General features: G+C 39.4%; 1 protein-coding gene, 1 long non-coding RNA gene and 2 pseudogenes across 9 annotated transcripts in view; 2 read left to right on the top strand and 2 right to left on the bottom strand.

The window, feature by feature from the left end:
- Positions 1 to 1950: 1950 nt before the first annotated feature.
- On the bottom strand, positions 1951 to 2069 carry LOC118603542 (annotated as a pseudogene).
- On the top strand, positions 2004 to 5681 carry LOC118602795. Its single transcript, XR_004950784.1, has 3 exons — positions 2004 to 2084; positions 4233 to 4338; positions 5502 to 5681. It is a non-coding gene; the product is annotated as an uncharacterized LOC118602795 (long non-coding RNA).
- Positions 5682 to 6824: 1143 nt separating this feature from the next.
- MTMR3 (myotubularin related protein 3) overlaps positions 6825 to 15507 on the top strand; it is a 116544-nt gene continuing 107861 nt past the window's right edge. For 5 of the 8 annotated variants that reach the window (XM_016164300.2, XM_036221474.1, XM_036221473.1 and 2 more), the window contains exon 1: positions 6826 to 7021. The gene's annotated coding sequence lies outside the window, so the exon portion shown is untranslated. Of the gene's footprint in view, positions 7022 to 8344; positions 8604 to 15507 lie in introns of all 8 variants that reach the window. The other 3 variants (XM_016164299.2, XM_036221471.1, XM_036221475.1) reach the window with 3 other exon arrangements.
- Positions 10807 to 10922, bottom strand: LOC118603164 (annotated as a pseudogene).

Here is a 15507-nt window from a genome sequence, read left to right as displayed (position 1 = left end):
GCCAGACAGCTGTTTGGGGCAGACTTTCTGCACTGGTGGGAAACAGGAGGAGGTTGAAATGTGAAAAAAAAAAAAAAAAAAGCAAAAAGCAAAAGAAAAAGACCCATAGGGCTTGCACATAAAAGAAACAAGGAAGCCTCTGTTTGCTTCAACCTTTGCAAAAACCATTGGCCTCTGAGCCGAGAGACCTGGGTACTCATTTAACTTGTTTTCTGAGTGCCTTAGTGTAAGGCTCTGTCTGGGTCTCAGTTTCCCTATCTATTAGAGAGTCTGGAAGACTTGAGCTCCTTATAGCCTCGGGGTTCTGAAGCTAATTGGTACAGAGGCCTTGCATGGAGAGAGGAGTGTAGTACAGTGGTTAACCATGTGGACTCTAGCTCCACCTTGTACTGGCTATATGGTCATGGTCAAGCATGAGGGGGTTAATCCCCTGGACCTTCCTCGTTGGGCTGCTGAAAACTAAAGCTCTCCGTGGTACTGGCACTGAGTCAGCACTTAATAAGAGTCAGTTATTATTGGGGTGTTGTTCCTGAGATGGTCTCTGACTGTGACCTTGGTGTTTCTCAATCTGAGTCCCCTGCTAGGGGCCTGGCTGGTGGGGGCAGGGTATCCCTGCCAGCACCTGGAAACTCTGGGCAGAAGGGAGGAGGAGCTATTTTCAGTGGATTCTGGTTCTATTTGTGGCTGTGAGTTGGCCCAGGCCGCAGGGAACTTTGGGTATAGCAAGCTGGGCGCTGAAACCAGTGTGTTGTCTTACATAGGGGAGAATAGAGAGAGGAGACAGGAAGAGGAAATGGAGAGGAGGGAAGGGTCCCTTCTTTCTCGTGGTCCTCCTCCCCAGCAATCCCTTTCTATCCTATTCTTGTCAATTTCATCATCTTTGTCTTTAGTGGAGATTTAGAGAGAGTTGACTGATTTTCAAAGGTGAATTTAGTTAGTAACATAGAGCCATTATTCAATCCGGGTAACATAGTGTTTCCAACTAAACAGCATTGATTTTCTCAAACTGAAGTGGGATTCCTGTTCCCAGAGGAACCGCAAGGTATTTATCAAGGTGTGAGCAGTGTCTAAACCACTGAGCACCTAAGTCATTTATCAAAGTGTAGAGGTAACACTCTCGTTTTCCCACTGGACCCTGGGACAGTACCTGACTACAACCTGACCCTCCCCCCACCCTTTCCCCACCATGTGACCTAGCACCTTGCTTGGCTTCTTAAATCATTCTGGGCCTCAGTTTCTTCATTTATTGAAATTGGGGGTGGGGTAGGGGCATACTAGGGAGACATTTGGAGCTCTTGAGTCCTTTCCAGATACAATTTTGTGATTCTCTGATGCAATAATCAAGCAAGGTGAGGCTGGATCCTTTAATCAGATGATGATTGGTAGGACTGGGAGGATCTGGAGAGAAGATGACATCCTAACCTGTCATTTTCTGGATGAGAAAACTGAGGCCCTGAAGGTGGGGTCAGGTTAGGCAGTGAGTCAGCTGAGTCAAGAATCCAGGCCTCCTACCTGGAATTGCAGCAGGCCTTCCCTTCAAGATCCTGAATGGGAGAATGGGAAAGAAACACACCTACTGAGCTCTACTGTGCATGTCACATGTGGTAACTCATTTAACCCCCTTAATAATTCATTTTCTGGATGGAGTGACCCACATAGTAAGGTATGGTGACAGGGTTGCCTAATTCAAGAATTCAATCAGTATTTAAATGTTTCCCAAAATCCAGTTATTTGGGTATTAACCTCATGGACTTTTGACATAATCATCTTTGCACTAATATTTACTTTGTATTTTCTTAGAATTAATCCATAATTTTTTGATTTTATTATTTATTTATTTATTATTTATTTTTATTTATTTTTTTATTTTTTTAGGCTAGGCAACTGTTGGTTGACCTCACAGATTGCAAGGACCTTGTCAGCTTACAATCCCTTATTTTATATCTGTTATTCCTACAGCACCTGGTCTTCCTAGGTGGTTTCCTGTCCAAGTACTAACCAGGCCCAACCCTGCTTAGCTTCCAAGATCAGACGGGATCAGGCTTGTTCAGGGTGACGTGGCTGTAGACAATCCATCGTTTTATGTAAGTATATTTAGCCCCATCCTCAGCAAAGATATCTGTAATACTAAGTTTGATCTGTTATATTTTTCCAACTCTATGTTAAATATAAATATTTAAATTAAAATTCCATGTACCAGCTAAAAATGACTCTGAGGTTGAGAAATTTCATTGAATACTCTTTACCAGTGGTTCTCAAACTTGTTGATTTCTTTAAAATTATTGAGGGTCCTAAAGAATTTTTTTTTATGTAAGTTATGTCAGTTGATATTTACCTTGCTAGAATTTAAAACTGACAAAATATTAAAGTATTTATTTATAAAAACAACATGATTTAAAAAATAATATTGTAAGCCTATGACATATTAACACAAATAATACATTTTTATTAAAAATATCTGTATTTTCCAACACAAAACAATTTAGTGAGAAGAATGGCATTGTTTTTCACATTTGCAGGTCTCTTTAGACTTATACTTAACAGAAGAATGCTGCATTCTCATATCTGCTTTTGCATTATCTGTGGCAATTTGTTTTAGTTGAAATACGTGAAGACAATCCAGCTTTATACAATTCAGATAATTGTGGATATTCTTATTTGGTACTACATTGAAACTTGATAAGGAGTAGCTTCTTAAAGTGTAGTTGCGTAGATTCATATGAACGAATTTTTTGTTCTCAGTTATACTAAAATCCATTAGTTTATCTTGCATTTTGAATGGATCTTTTATTCATGCATGATTTGGAAACATAATGTATTGGTCATTTGGAAAATATTGGTTCACTGGGTTATGCAGCTCTTCCAAATGTTGACACATTTCATGTACAATACCAAAAATTCACTTTAGTTAATATTACCACCAATATAAGCAGGAAAAATTTTGGGATTGGGAGGTTGTCAAGTTTTGGTAGAACATTTAAGTTTTCCAAAATTCTAATTAAGCTTAAATTTTATCATTGGCAACAGATACTATCATCTGTTTTACCTGATGTGAAGAGCTCATTTAATAGATCTTTGAGAAAAATGTCTGCCAAATATCCAAGTCTGAATAACTGTAGTTTGCACATTGACCATTTTTTCAAATAAAGTAAAAATAGGGTTTTTTTTTACACCTTTTCCCCTAAAAATATGGTCAGTTAAGATCGCTACTTAAACAATTAATTGCACAAGTGCTTTTCCTTAATACAACCATCCTACTTCTGCACATAGCAAAAGTGCTTTCAGTGTGGGGAGTAAGTGATGAATGAACATGCAGTTTTATTTTAGAGTGATGAAAATGTTTTGGACCTGGGTAGTGGTGGTTGTTGCACAATATCATGAATGATCTAAATACTACTGACTTGTTCACTTTAAAATGGTTCATTTTATGCTAGTTGAATTTTACCTCAATAAAACAGTGAAAGTGCTTTATGTGTAATTTCCATTTTATCATAGGACATAATTTAAAAGACTTGTATTCAAAGGTCTAGAGTTAATAAAATTAATTCTTGTACTGCTTTGTCAAGGATATTCTTAGGTCAAACTGGCATTTTTTTGACTACTAGTGCATGTTAGTGAAGATGACGATGGCTACTAGTACAGATGGTACAACTGCCTTGATTTGTGCCAGCAATTTTACCACCACTGCTTTTGTGCCATCAGTGTAAATGTCAATGTGGTAAAAAAAAAAAAAGTAAATAATTTCTTAGTATTATTATTAAAATAATTTTGACGCATATGGTCCTTTGAAAGAGTCCCAGGGCTCCCCAGGGCCCCATAGACCACTCTTTGAGGACCACGGCTCTATGCCAAATTTGAGTTAAGCTGACCCACCCTAGCAGTTGGAGTGCAGTGTGGTCTCTAGAAAAATCCCTGGAGATTTGAATCTCATAAATGTGGGTCTAGTTCTAGTTTCTATCTGATCCTGGGCAAGTGGTTTCTCAAAGTCGAGGGTTTCAGTTACCCCTGTCTTCTAGCTGGGCTGGAAGGCCAAGGGATATGCTGAAGGGTTCGGAGAGTTTGGGGATGATTCACACAAAGCACTCACTGAAGAGGAAGTGACTTTCATCATTAAGTGGCAAGACTTAGTTTTGGAAAGTTTGCATTTTGGGGGCTTTAGAGGCTTCTGTCTTTCAAGGGGCCCTGCATGACCTTGGGAAGCCTCCATTAATCAACCTTTCCGTATGTCTTAGGCTACTTCAAAGAGTCCCTGAGCAGCTGGAAGAACATTTTCAGCTTTGAAGATAGCAGGGGGAAAGGAGGCTGGAAAGGGTAGCAGGAGAAGGGGAGGAAGGTCAGGTAGGTAAAGAGGACCCCTCACATGAGAAATGGACGTTGAGTGAGAAGCCTTCACTGAGCCTGGATTAGTTTTTCATCTCTTTTCTTGACTCACTGCACAAAGTTTAGGGCTTTGTCTTCAGCCAAAAGCCCCGGCTCCCCCAATCTCATACATTGGTTCGATCTTTCAGAGTACAAAAAGTTTTCAAACTCATTACCTTAAAGAACCCTTACACACCTCTGTGAGGTCAGCAAAGTAATGATTAGGACCCCACAGAGCCAGGGAGAAAGCTGAGGCATAGAAAAGGGAGATAAGGAACAAATAAGTGGAGGCACTCAAACTTAAGTCATTAGACTAAGACCAGACTTTTTTTCCATTGGTTCTTCTCAGGCCCTTCTCCTTGAAGTAAATTTTCAAGGCCATGCAGCAGTTTTTTTATTCAGAGGCCGTTTACTAAGGTCTGCCTTAACAGTAATCAGGTGGGTAGCAGTGGGGATGAGGTGTAGTATGAAATTTAAAAGCATGCTCTTGGAATCAGATCATTTGAGTTCAAATCCTGACCCTTACATCTCCTCATGTGAAAATGGGTGAGAATGGCAATATCTGCTCAGAGGATTGTTATAATTAGATATACATGTAAAGCGCTCATATAGCATCAGCATATCTTAAGGGTCAGCCCAAGTTAGCTATTATGAGAACGAGGAGGTGCAAAAAGTGATTTTATGAGCACGGGGAAATTTCTCCCATGTCCTACATATTAGTTGAAGATTTGATTTAAAACTCTTCAAGCCAGATTAAAAAGCAAATACGGTGATATTCTGCCTATAAAGTGATCAAAGTGATATGCCAACAGTCCATTCTCTCCCTGCGTGGATTCCTGGGGATTGGTTTAGTGGATGTCAGATAGCCTATTGGCTGAAGCTTTCCCCTGAGCCACCTCATTGGGGGAGCTGTTCTGGAGTCAGGTGCTAGCTTTGATCCAATCAGAGGCCACCCAACTACGGCAACCCCTCCTCCAGCCTTTGCCTGAACCGAAGTTTGGGTAGCATAACATGTGCTCAGAGGGGGCGGAAACTGATGGGAACCTTATTTTATCTAACAATTGGAAAAACAAGTGGGAAAACCTGTATTTTGTTTGTTGTTCACCTATTCTCTGTACTATTTCCTCTCTCATTCCGTAAAGGCTATAATCATATTGCGGAAATGGGAATGAGGACAGCAAAATACAAATAAAGGTGCAACGTTGGGAACAAAGTGGAGTGCAGTTAATATGAAGACCTGAAATGACAACAGCAGGCCACCAGAGCTTCAAATTTAGCCCTTGGCTTTCTGGAAGCCAAGGTGAAAAGATACACGATCAGCAATATAATGCTAATTATCAGAAAGGAAGAGCGTCCATTTCTGTGAGAGCAAAGCAAAGCCTTTCCTAACTTTGAACTTTATTGTAATTTCTTACTTGGGATTTTATTTCAGGTGATGATGCCATGAAGTGGGCAGTACAGCCTAGTGGGTGAGAACATAGTTTTTGTTGTCAGTTGAGTTTGTATTTAAATTTCGTTTTAGTGCAGCTTATTCTGGGCTGCAGCTTGTTCGTCTGTAAAATGAAGATAATAATAGTATCTACCTATTAAAGCTGTAACAATTCAATTTGATGAACTGTGTAAATGAATATTAGCTATTAGTTAATCAAGAAATTTGACTCCCCACTACTTGTCATGTACAGTCCAATTCTAGGTGTTGGGGATAATATGATGAACAAAACAGACAAGCTCCTTATTTTCAAGTAGTCTTTGCATTGGAATGGATAGAAAGACAATAAACATGAAAAATGGATGAATCATTGCAGAGAGTGCTGTGGAAAAATCAATACAAAAATTCAAGAGTAGACTTAATTTGATTGGTTCTCTCAGCCATTTTCCAGGAAAGTCAAGGGTATGATGTTAAAATGCAACTCCGAGGAGGTTAATTCTTAGGGCCTAAGGTAATTCAGTCCTGATGTGTAGAAATCTTCTGCAGGCTCTTGTGGATGGGGTACAATTTATTTTTCTGTTTGAAAACTCACTTCTTTCAGCTGAGCAGTTTGAAATCGCATTCTAAGGGAGAACCTTGAACCCACTAAATTTACACGCTCAAATTAGTTTTAGCCTCATCATAACTACAGGTTAAAGATATTACGTACTTATTGTTCTATTTTACTGGTTAAGTAGAATGAGACGTTGTCTCGTCCAGGGCTATACAGCGAGGAAAAGATGCCTCCCCAAAATCTGTTGAATCGCTTTTGGTTTTTCTTTTTCGCCCATTTCCCACCAGTTTTTCCCTCCTCCTTCTGAGCTTCTCAGCCAATCTTTTCTCTCGCGGCGGGCATTCCTATGGTCCTGAGCCCCGCCCACTTTGGGGCGTGATCAACACCGGGCCCCGCCCCCTCAACCCGCGACAGCCCGCCCTCTTTCCCCCGACCGCCAGCTGAGAACCCGAGCGTGCGCGCGCGCCCCCGTTCGCGGCCTGGCTCGGCGTCGGGAGCGAGCTCTGTGTGGCCGCTGCCGCCATGTTGTTGTGGTTGTGAGAAGGCGGCAGTGGCGGAGGAGCGGCCAGACGAGACGCTCCAGCGGCCCAGGCGCTGCCCCACGCCGGCCCTGGCTGGGAGCCTCGTGGGGTGGCGGAGGAGGCCGTGCCGTGGCGGGCCTCGCCATGTCCTGCCGCCGGGTAAGAAGCCCACCCCCCCTCGTCTCCTCCGAGGTTGAGGAGGAGCTGGAGGAGGGGCCGGCCTCGGCCCCAGCGCGGTGGCTGTCACCCTCTGGAAGAGGTGGCGGCCCACGGGGGGCTGTGGACGGCGTGCGTGCTTCAGAGACTGGTGTTCAAGGCGGCGGCCGTCGCCGCCGAGGGAAGGGTTGGGGTGGGGGAGCGCGGTGGCCCGGCTCAGCCCGGACCCTCGGCTCTGGGGAGGCGGGGTCCCGGGCCCGGCGGCCTTCCCGGACCTGGCGGGACGGGCCCTTGGGGCTAGGGATATGAAGCGCTACCCCTGGCGCGTCCAGATAAATGCCCACGGGCCCCCGGGAGGTGAGTGTGCACCCCTTGCTCCGACCGGGTGTTTGGGAGTTCACCGTGGCTAGAGGCCGGAGGCTAAGGGCCAGCGGAGCCACCGGGGCGAGCGATGCGGGCCCGGGACTTGTGGGAAGGAGGAGTGGCTGCCTGACTGTGCAGCAGGGCATCCTTTTGACCTGGTAGTACTTGGGTGGAAGGATGATTTGGAGGCGGTTGAGAAAGCTCAGGGAACACTGGTCAAACAGCTCCGCAAAAGATTACAGTATTATTTCTTAGGTGGAAATGGTGCTGTTTTATGTATTGCATTGCACTGCTTAGGACCCATAAAATCATATTGTTGATTGGACTTTGGGCTGGTAAACTTACGTCAAAACAATAGAGTAATGGGGCAAATTTCACTTTAATAAACTTCTCTGGGGTCTGATAATCTCACAGTTTCACACATGAACTGCTGTTAGGTATTGATGTTCAGGTGTCTTCTACAGACCGAGGCCTAAATTCTTGACTGTTTTGGTATCTTGATGTCCACTTTGTTAGTCTGGCAGTATCTGTTTTTTGCACAGTGAAAAAGGTGCGCCTGCTTTTCTAGTTTAGGTTCAACTTAGTTTCTTATTATGTGGAAGGTGATGCCATTGGGGTCCTGGGTTGAATTACAAGAGACACTTTTTTAAAATGTAAAATGCTTGTGATTTGTACATGGAGAGGGGCGGGGACTGCTCCGTTTCAGATTCAAGGCTGTTTCTATAGGGCAAGGGTCATGACCCTAGTTTTTGTTGGGAGACCTAGTAAGTTATGTTGGTGACACGCAGAAAGTTTTCCCTTTCATGGCCTGTGACTTGGGTGGCTAGAAGAGTTTACAGAATGACAGCTTTGAGTAAGCCCAATACTCAAAGTAATATTAAACTAGATTTGGAGGGTTCTAGAATTTTAGATTGGCTGCCTATGGAGGCCTCTTTCAGCTCTAATTACCTCTCTCATTTTCAGATGACCCAAAGCAGTTCATGTGACCAGCACAGTGGTGCAGCCCCACTTGTGGGACGTTAATGGCAAGCCAGTAGGAAGACCCTCGTTTCTCAGCTTCTTTGGTTCAGTGCTAGTTAAATACCAGTCATCAGAAATAGTATGGACTGCCTGAAATGCTGATTCTTGGTCCTCACACTAGGACTCCGTGAATTAAAACCTCTGAAAGAGAGGCCTGGGAATCCATCCTTACAAAGCGCCCTGAATGATACTGGTCAGCCAGGTTTGTGAACTTTTCTGCTTTAGGTCACCTTTGGTATTCCAAAAGATTCTTATTAATTACAGCTTCTGAGAGAATGATTTTAATTGTTTATAGCTCTTTAAGAATTTGAGAGGTAGGGAAGAAGGGGAAGCCTGAGAAATTTAAAACTGAAAATTGAGCATCTCCTAATAATGGATTTATGTAGGGGAAACAGATGTGTTGCCCAGAGTTATTTATGCAAGTCCTCAGGAACACAACTAGATAAAATTAGATACTGCTTGACTGGAGAGATATCCAGAGACATATGGAAGAATCCAGAGGAAAGAAGCAGAGGGAGAGACAGTAAGTCTACTTCTTGCTCACTTTGTCAAAGGTGCTTCTTTATTTACATCATGGTTGCTCCTAAACCATCTCACCTAGGTTTCTAGTAAAGTGAGGGTAGGGTGCGTGAGTTAGCAGTGTTTTGAGACAAGGGTTCTAAACCAGAAAGCTTTAATGTGAATTGTGAAAGGTTCTTGAAATTTGCCTTAGGGCATGAGGAGAGTGGTAAAGTCAGTTTTAAATTTGTTCTAATTCTGGTTAACACCTTCTGTGGTAAAGTGGAATGCTGAATTATGAAGGAAGTATTCATATTGCAGAAGGGTGTGTGGTTTGTAATAAGTTTTAGAAGCGTTGGCAGAAACTGTTGTTATAGTTGTGTAGGTTAGTGAAGGAGTTTAGTTAATATTCTGGCAAGTCATTGAGTAGTATTTTTAGAGAAGTGCACCTAGTTGTGCATTATAAGAATCAGAGGCCATGTCTATTTTGCTCCTTGGTGTCTCCATTACCTAGCTAACTGGAGTTACCAGCATATACTATACCCCGAGATGTTTGTTGAGTAAATGAATGGTATTGAGATGGAAACTGTTAATGGTGATTGATAACAACGTTAGTTATTAAAAGCTATTTGATATCTTGCATTTGATTAAAGAGCCAGTTTTTAGCTGGCTCTTTGAGTTCTTCAAGAAATTCTGTTTTCTGAAGATTGTCATTGTACACTATCCTGTTCTCTAGTTTTTGCTCTTAAATGTGTCTTAAATTTTTTAGGTGTTAGTGACCTTTTTCGGATCACATTTTATTAAATGTGGAGGCATTTAGAATAGTGGGAAGTCATAGATTGGCAGAGGGTCTGTGTCATTAATTGAATAACTGTTTTTGGGAATGTTACTTCTCTGGGCCTTAGTTTTCTCATCTTTACAGTTAAAGGCCTCTACTCATTAATCTCAAGTAGTTTCTCCAGCCTGATTCTGCAGATTTTTAATAATTTGTGATTGTGTTATTTGGTATTCATCTCATAGGTAGATGAAACCTTTTTAATAAAAACAAACAAACAAACATTGTCTTGGATTCTGCTTTTAGCTTATGGATTTTATACATTGTCCAAAAGTGCTCTGAAAATCGAGCGTATGTTGTAAGTATTATGCAGAAACAACATGCTTATGCTGTTGTAATTCATGTAGTGTGGAAATCAAAACGGATTTCACATAGGGAACTTCATAATTTAGTGTGAAGCCACAAGATTAAGGATGGTTTGAGGGAAGTTTGTGCAATTTTTGTGGCCAGCTGTTTATTACAGACCACCCAATTCTGTAATTTTCTGTGATGAGTTTATAGGTAATTTTATAATCAGTAAAATGTTGATTTAAGACAAAGTAGGAGATCATATCTGTATTGAATTGAACTAGGATTCCCAATAAATTTAGAGGCTACCAAAATTCTTTACCTTCATTACTATTTTTAATTTTAATTTTATGATACCATCTTCACTTTTGCATCTAGAAACTTTAATACACTTTTTAAATTCATATTTATATCATGTTAAGAATGAAAATTGTTGTAGCATGAAAATGAATAGATTAATAAATCCTGTGTTCAAGCCTGGTTTGTGCTCCACATTAGCTGTGTTGTTTCTGACAAGCCATGTATCCCCTCTGAGCTTCAATTCCCTCATTAGTAAAAGGAAGAAGAGCAACTTCTGTTTATCTCACAATGTCAGGGAGGATCAGATGAAATGTATATGGAAAGCAATCAATGTAAGGAGATGATATTAGAATCCTGTTGTATTACAATCCTGTTTTATTTTTTTGGAAGAGTTGGCTTATGGAGCAATGGTAAACTTGCTATATGTTAAGTGCAAAATTCATTCATACATTTATTCATTTATTTTTACTATTATTATTATTTATGCCTGCAGCACCTGGTCTTCCTCAGTGGTCTCCCATCCAGGTACTAACCAGGTCCGACCTTGCTTAGCTTCCGAGACCAGACATCAGGCTTGTTCAAGGTGGCATGGCCATAGACCATGGACTGTGGCTCCACTGGGGCATGAACCCAGGACCTTCTGCATGTAAAGCAGATGTGCTGACCGCTGCAGTATGGAACCACGTCCTCAAGTGCAGAATTTACTGCTGTAATTGATATGGCAACAAAAGATTTCATCTTCTGTACTCTGCCTGGAGAAATCTTGCAGCACTTGTGTTCTATCTGCCAATAGAAATAGTCACAGTGTTGCAGGAATTCAGAGGGACCTAGGATGTCACATTTGTGCCAAGGTTTGCACTTGGAATAGACTTGCTAGATTTCACTCATTTTGTTATAATGGAGCTGTGGGGGGAAGGTGGTAGGGTCAAGGAGTTTAGTATATTCTGTGTAAAGTTTTAGTACTATCTTTGCTAAATGACAAGTGGCAAGTTAAAGGGTAATGAAATCAATGTGATTTTAAAAAACATTAAAAAAACAAGTAGAAATATCAGCACATCATGAATGGTAAAAGTTAAGTATTGATTTGGGAAGCTTTGCTTTCTTTTTTTATATATTTACATATTTATTGGGTTGCAATGAAAAATGTGTTTTTTCTTGAGTTGCGGTAAAACTGAAGCAGTTGCTTAGGGATATGGTACCTGGGCTTTGCAGTTAGGATGACTGTGAATAAGATAGGCAAAAAACAAATGACAAGCTACAAGGAAATCATGGAACTGGATTAAATTAAAGCTGTTCTATTAAGGGCGAAATGCCTCATAGCTCTGTTATAAATTTTTGATTTAAGAACAAAGTTAAGACATAAACTTATGCTAATGTTCATAAGTACTCTTTTCCCTTAAATGGACTACTTGGTAATTAGAAAGGTATTGTCTTAGTGCTGACCACTACAAAGCATCATCTTGGATTTTTCCTGGCTTGGATCTATTATGTGCCTATTTGTATATTCACACAATGTTTAGAATGATTTTATTATATGAGAGATAGCAAGTTTTCTTGATTTAATTTCTCTGGGTTCCGAATTTAATTTTCTTTTTGTAGCTAATGCTATTGTAGTTTAGTTGCAGAAGACATATAAATTTAGTTCTCTGACATCCATAGATTGCTAACCTGGCAAAATGTAGGGAATTGTAAGTATATTGATTAATTTTAACATATTTGGAGACAGTTGGTATGAAGACAAGATTGCTAACTTGAAATAGGGTAGTTCTTATTTTTTTGTTCTATGCCTGTCATTTTTTTATAAGATAAACCTGTAATTGTAAAGTATTTAGACTGATTCCACAAACTACATGGGACAAAGTGCTATAGGGCAATAGTAAGTTTTAACTTAATCTCATTTTTAATTTCAAACTGCAATTGTAATTTCTAATTACGAAAGCTACAATATATATTCAGTATGGAAATTAAAAAGAAATCCTTACAAAAAATAAGAATTGAGATAACTCAGGAGAATAAAGGAAAGTGGAGATAACCATAATCCTACTTAGATGTAATATTTGGTGTTTTTCTTTTTTACTTATACATTATCTACTGAAATACTTTCCATGTCAAAATGATGTTCCCTTAGTGGGTATTTAGTGTTCTGTGATATGGATGCATCTTAGTTTACAGCAATTCCCTGTTAATGGACATTTTCAATTTTTTTCTTCAAACAGTGCTTGATGAATTCCTTTCGACTTTTTATATAATTGTGCTATTTCCTTAGGCTAAATTCCTGAAAGTGGGCCTATCTGATTAAAGTGTAGTGTGTTTTAAATTTTAATGTACTCAAGGTGCCCTATAGTTGCCTATTTTAAAATCCCACCAACAGTATACTAGTGTCCAATTCCATATGTTCTCGTTAGTGATTTATTTCAGTTTGTTGGCGGGAGTTTAAAATAGTTTGGGAATAGTTTTTCTTTGTTCTTTTTTCAACATCAGATCTTAGCCTCTGTGGTTTAACTTTGCAAGGGGCAGGTGACAAGGAGGGCAGTGACACGGAGTACTTTAGAACAGGGGTCTCTAAACTTTTTGATCGCTCATCTCAACAGTAAAAAAATTTTTGAGCATTAATCCTCAAACCTTACATACTTATTTAATTTACTGACTATATATATAGTAACTGGTTATTGTGTACCTTATGAATATAAATCAACAAAAAATTTCGAGGATGAGAATTAAAAATAAAGCTCTGATATCTTTCTCTTTTACTCCAGTAGAGCATCTTGGATACTCTTTGCAGTATATCATACTCTGCTTGAGATATCACTGCTTTAGATTCTTAAGATTTAATGTTGGGCTTTTATGGATGATTGTTTTGGGGGCATTTCCACTGGTTCTGCAGATGTTCCAGCCTAGTTGATAGTCTTTAAAGTGTCCCATGCTGTTGGAATCATATCTGCAATAAGGGTAAACTTATAAACCTTGCTCATAAAGCATCAGTGTGTTACCTTTTGTCATTGTCGAGGGCAAATAGGATAGGAAAGGGCAAATAATAGGATAGGAAACAGCCTCAATGATATAAGAACTGATAGAGTATATTTTAAAACGTCTGTGCTTTATGGAAAGCAGTTCAGTTATAACATATCCCTGTTTTTGAAGAGCTTAGGTTTTAGAAATGGAGTAAAGGGATAAATAATTGCTACTTGCTTTCCTTTGCTTGCAAAGTACCACAATTAACCTGTCACTCTAACTCCATTTGGAAGAGCCTGAGCCTTTAACTTTAAAAAAATGCTTTCTTGGGCCAAAACTTTCCATGATGAATCTTAGATTAAAAAGTAACTTTTTTTTTTTTTAAGTTTGAATAGGTTGCTTTTGATTTGGCACCCCTCCCCCATCCAATAAGTTATGAAATCAGGAAATGGTGATTTTGCACTAGCAAAATGAGTCTCCCTTTTTCCTCCCATGATGGGGAACTTAATTTCAGTTATTTCATACAGGTCATTGTGGAAGAAAGATAACATTGAAGGGTTAGATACTGTGAAAGGAGCAACTCAAGTGATTAGTTTTTGCCAGTCAAAAGAAATGAGATAATTTATATTGAAGATGATTGCTATATACAGTGCTTTGGAAAAAAAGGCCAGATATCCCTTTTTATCTCAGATAGCAAGATTTATAAGATTCTTTCATATGTTTCTTATTAGAACCTCAAATGGATTTGAGAGCATCATTTAATCAAAGATACTGTGAACTCCTTTGGGGGCTACATGCCTAGTGTTCGACATTATGTTTAATAAGAGGTAGACTCCAAACTGCAGAAGTAGGTACTGATGGCTGTTTTCCTTCACTCCGCATCCCTTAATATAGTCTAGTACAGAGTAAGCTGTCGTAATTATGGACTGTTGGTTTTACAATGCTATAACTTATTTTCAGGTGTAAATAAATATGTAAGATGATTTATTTTCTGTAGTTAGATTGTTCTTTCATCTGATGTGCACGGAAAATGTTTTTGTAGGGGTCATTCATTTTACATTAGCCTTTCAGATATCCTTTTACCTTCTCTTAAGGATAGTTTCAAGATGGCAAAAATTAGTCTTGATGTAATTCCTTTTGCTGTGTATGTCTCTCCTACTGGCAGGACTGTTTGTATGTGAATTATTTATGTGGTAGGCTGCTATTTAAAAAGGAAACATACATAGTCTTTGGGTACACAGTGAGTCTTGAAGCATGGACACCAATTTGCTGTGGGAGTGAATGAAGAGGAGCAAGTATGATTTCTCTCACTTGTCTCATTCTCTTCAGTTCTATGTACATATGATTTTGGCGTATTCTGAAAATACTGAAGAGAATTAGTCTTTCCAAAAATTAGTATATTATTTCCCCTTTGTTCCATTGTACTTAAAATCCTGTTTAGTAAGTGGACTAATATACTTTTATACATAAGAGAGACCCGTGGAAAGACAGGAATGGAAATATTAATTTCTGACTGGTTGGGATAGTATGACACTATTTTCTGCTTCATGTTCTTCTGTCATTTCCCAGTTTTCTATAATGAGCATGTATTACTCTTATAATTAGGAGAAACTGCTATTTTAATGTGCATTTCATTGTCTTTAGTTTTCATTGGGTGTCCGATGAAGGTTTAAGTCATAGTCACCAGTGAGAAAGTAGATAGGTACCTGGCTCCAGGTCATAAACAGCAGCAGTTGTAGGAAGTGGTATGGGAGGAATGAGTAGTCAAGCTGATTTAAATTTTCTCATTGTAAACTCCGCTATGACTGAGACAGTCTGGAACTTTGATTACAATTAAACACAAGAGGACCTCCATCTAATTTTCTCAAAGAGCTGATCGAGAATTATGAATGATCCCTTAAAAAGAGAAATCGATTCTATAAACTCTAAACACAGGATTTAACCTGAATTCTCAGTTTTATTGACTTATCATATGAATTTCAGCCAGTTCTATAGCCTTGTGTGTATGTGTTTTAAATATCAAGTGGGATTATAGCAACTCATATGTAATATGGATTTTGTACATGTAATTTGAACTGGAGGATATTTAGATAAATGACTTTACAACAATATAGTCCTATTAGAGTTCTGGTGTTAATACAGCTGGAAGTTGGGCCACTGCAAGTTTATATACTCTTTTGGTGATATTTTAGGAAGATCTGTGTAATATATCCTATAGAGTTTAAGTGTTTAG

Source organism: Rousettus aegyptiacus, unplaced genomic scaffold (genome assembly GCF_014176215.1).
Source record: "Rousettus aegyptiacus isolate mRouAeg1 unplaced genomic scaffold, mRouAeg1.p scaffold_m13_p_5, whole genome shotgun sequence".
In the NCBI taxonomy this organism is placed as follows: domain Eukaryota; kingdom Metazoa; phylum Chordata; class Mammalia; order Chiroptera; family Pteropodidae; genus Rousettus; species Rousettus aegyptiacus.
Note: the sequence above shows the minus strand (reverse complement) of the source record. Positions and strands in the feature narration are given on the sequence as shown.